A 4,196-nucleotide genomic window follows, 5' to 3' on the forward strand; every position below is an offset into this window, starting at 1 on the left:
TTTGCAAGGCATTTAACATTCTCTCTCATGATAATCTCATTAAGAATCTAAGGAAATATAGACTAGGCAGAAGTGCTGTATGGTGGATATTTAACTGATTGGATCATCGTGTTCAATGAGTAGCCATCAATGGCTCAATATCTAGTTGGGAGAAGTTGTCAAGTGGGGATCCCCAGGAGTCTGCCTTGGGTCCAATCTTGTTTAATATCCTCATTAATGATTTTGATGATGGAATTGGGTTCATGTTTAGTTAATTTGTGGATGACACTAAGTGGGGTGGAGTTGTAGACACAGGGTAGGATCCAGAATGACCTGGATTAAGTGGAGAAGTGGTTCTCAATCAATCAGATAAATTTTAGGTTGGGGAATAGGGCTGGGTTAGGTGGCAGTACTCCAAAGAAGGACCTGGGTGTTACAATAGACTATAATGTGAAGTATTTATTCATATGGAATACAGCAACCAAATGACAGAACAAGCTTGTAAACAACCTACAAACAATGGCACTAAGGGAGAAGGCTAGAGTGACAGTTTTAGATTTGATATCCATTGCAAGGCATTGTCAGTAGTCTGGCGCAGGTCTTCAATGCAGCCATTAAAATGATAAATAGGACATTCCTCCATGATGTGTGCTATAGTTTGGATTTCACCACACTCACGCTTGGGGCCTTTAATTAAAGTTCACTTATGTAGTATGTAGCTACATCTACTTTGTTCAGTATGAACCCTGTTCAAGGTTGTCCAGGTTCCGTGATGATAAAGCAAAGCCAGAAGGTTTAGATGTGGGGTTCCTGATAAGAAATGTATTCATAATGTCAATTGTCTTCCATTGCTGGATCTATTTTTTCTTGATATGAAAGTTTTCCTAATTCAGTTATTTTCCTGCACTCCAAAATAGCCTTGGCCTAGTGGGGTAAATAATTTCCTCAAAAATTGGTAGCAAATTGAATGTAAACATTTTTTTGTAGCCTGTTTATATTGAAGATCAGGAGGAGGGATATGAGATGGAACAGACAGCCAAGGAATAGGAGTGGATATGCAAGTACCTGTTATGAGTGTCACTGAATCTCAGCTGAATGAAACAATCAGGCTGGAGAAGATTAAGGTGGCCTTCAAATACCTGAAATGTGATTATAAAGAGGATAGAGATGGGCTTTTCTCTGTGGTTATAAGGAATAAAAATGGAAGCAATGGCCACAAGCTGCACAAGAGGAAACTTATGTTGGAGATTAGGAGGAACTTTCTAACTATGACAGTGACCAAATATTAGCACATGTAGGAGAATCAATATCCCTTGAAAATTTTCAAGAGCAAATTAGACAGACACTTAGTTCAGTAATGGGTGATCCTGCCTTGAGCAGGTGGCTAGACAAGATGATCTCATGAGCAGGGATCCTGGTTTTCTCTGGTTTAAAAAAATCTCCAATTTTCAGTTTAAAAAAAGTAATCTAAAATCCACATTTTCCCATGATTAAAATGAAATACCTCTCTCTCCCATATTTAGGGACCTAAATGCCTTTAAAAATCTTGCCCTTAGTGATTTGCCAAAGGTCTCGTAGGAATTCTGGGACAGTGTCAAGGATGCAATTCAGAAGTTTTAATTCCCAGGTGTGCTACTTAATTACAAGATCATGATTCTTTTCATATTTGCCCGTGTGAGTGATCATGTAGAAGATAAACCTTTCTAAAGGCAAGGGGCTGATTTTAATTAAATCACCAATGAACCTAAACTGCAATGTAATTTGACATTTTTTAAAACAGGAGTAAGTAGGCCTCTGAGGCACTAGGTTGTACTAAATTAAACTGTGATTAATAATTCATGCCCAGTGTATAAACTGATCACCAACATAATTAGAAGTGGAGATCTTTTATTTTTCCTGAATCCTGGGAATTGGTCAGGGCACAAAATACTGGGATACATGCTCCATTAGAATCTTCTTCTCTAGCAATTCCTTTATCTCAGTGAAATATAGACTGATTCTATCAGTAAAAGTCCATCAGGGAATGCACAAATTATTAGACGGTTAGAACGTCAGTGGTGATATCGTCTGGGATCAGGCAGGAGTATTTTTTAACATGCTATACTTACTTTATAAACATATCAATAATTTTTAATAGCAAAAGTGTGAAGTCCATTCCTGAGCTAAGAACACATGGAGTACACTAGTTTTTAAACAAAGCAAATGATTTCACCTGTACCCATAAAAAAAAAAAAATTCTTAACCTGTAATTCTTCAGGTAGATGGTTAAGTGAAGATATGTGTTTTTATTTTATATATAAAGTACTGGAGCTAATAGCATTTAATGTTAATGAGATAGAGGAATGTAGCCATCTACTTATCAGCCCCTCCCTCTACATGTTACACTTAAGGTGTGATTATCCAGTTAATCATGCCTTAAGTTGTGACTCAGTAGCACATTCAACCATTTAATGGTGTGATAAAATGAACAATAAGATACAAAGTTATTCCACAAAAAATGGGGAATAGCTTTCTAGCTAGTTCTAATCATGCCATTAATTGAATGTGTGGTCAGATGCTCCCCTAGGGCTGGTAACTCTATCAGTTGAGGGGCTCTGAGCCACAGAAGTACACCACTTGCTGCCAGTCCCACAGCTGACAAGGCTTGCAGTAGTGGTAGCATTCCCAGCACTGCCCCCACTAGGAGCCTTATCAGCTGTGGGGCTTGCAGCGGGGATAATATTGCCCCAATGTGAGCCTCATCAGCTGCAGGGCTCACAGCAAGGGCAGCATTATTGGCTGCAGGAAGAATACTGCCACCGCTGTGAGCCCCACTCCTCACAAGGCTTACAGTGGAGGCAGTATTTTCCCCACTACTGGCTAGCTGTGGGGCTTGCAGCTGTGGGAGCCAGTACAGGGGGAGCCTGGGATTGTGATCTTGAGCTCCCCTTGCACCAGCAATAAGGTGAAATGGGATCTAATATGTGATCCCACAATTGTGCCTCCTGCCATGAGTGTGTGGCATGGCAGGAAGTATGATTGTATGGATCATGCATTAGATTCCATTGCACTTTACCTGCCCTACACATGTAGAAGTGCCCTCAGAGTTAACATAACTGGCCACTCTATGCTGCCATGCAAAGTACTAACTTACCCATTCTAATAATCTCTTTAGGCTTGAGTCCAACCTGTTTTTTCATAATATTTTAAATTCCACATTACCACTGTACCCATCACAGGCCCTTTTCTGATCACTGGCATAACAAGCAGAATGGAACAACTGTTTTGAATCTAAATGAAATTCGAAATGGAACGCTATTCCATTGAAACCTCAAAACTCAAGGCAAAACAGAACGGTACCATTTCACGCAGCCCTACTTTACAGTGCTATTTATTGAAGGATGGACAGATTCTGCTTTGAGATGTTCTCGGCAGCTGTTGGAGAAGTATTTATGGCTGAGGTAGTGCACTGTGAAACATCATCATTTTGTAAGAACTGACCTAGAAAACAGTACCCAAGACAAAGCAAACAGAATGTTATGTGACAAATGCCCATCTGCAATGATAAGGAGGAGACAGTCTGAGATAAAGGGGGTTTGAAAACAAAAAGGAAAAAACAGGGAACTGGGTTAAAAGGGCTCATTAAAATACTAAAAATCATGCCCCTAGGTGGGGAAAAAGTATGCTAATGAAACATACATGTATGTAAATGAGATACATAGCTAAAACACAGGTATAGAGACATGCTCAGTAAAGAACTTCCTGCGTCACTCCTTACAACCAATCAGCAAACAAATACGCTGGTGAGAACTTGAAAACTCCTGTATAAAAGATGCTTAGTGGTAGTGATCTGGTGTGCTTGTTACGTGAAATTATTCCGCTCGCACCTTTTATTGCTAGCAATAAACCTTCTTTATACTTTCACCCCTGGTATCTTTATTGGCCTTTGCATACCGGGCACAATCCCAGACTTGAGCTGGGGCTCAACAGTTTTTGGCAACCCAGATGGGACTGCCTTAGATTTGCCCAGACTAACTGACGACCAGCTGATTACTCCTCCGGAACGAATGTCAGGCGTGCCCCGGGATCTCTTTTCCCGGTGAGACTTTTGCTTCAGGGGGAGCTGGATCGCTGAGGCGGCAGTAGCCTAACGGTGCAACGCCATAGAGTGAAAGTACCAGTAACAGGCACCTGGGTGAGAGGGTAGAAAGGGCATAAGGCCTACCATCAGTACGCCT

The sequence above is a fragment of the Alligator sinensis genome, unplaced genomic scaffold (assembly GCF_000455745.1).
Source record: "Alligator sinensis unplaced genomic scaffold, ASM45574v1 scaffold67_1, whole genome shotgun sequence".
In the NCBI taxonomy this organism is placed as follows: domain Eukaryota; kingdom Metazoa; phylum Chordata; order Crocodylia; family Alligatoridae; genus Alligator; species Alligator sinensis.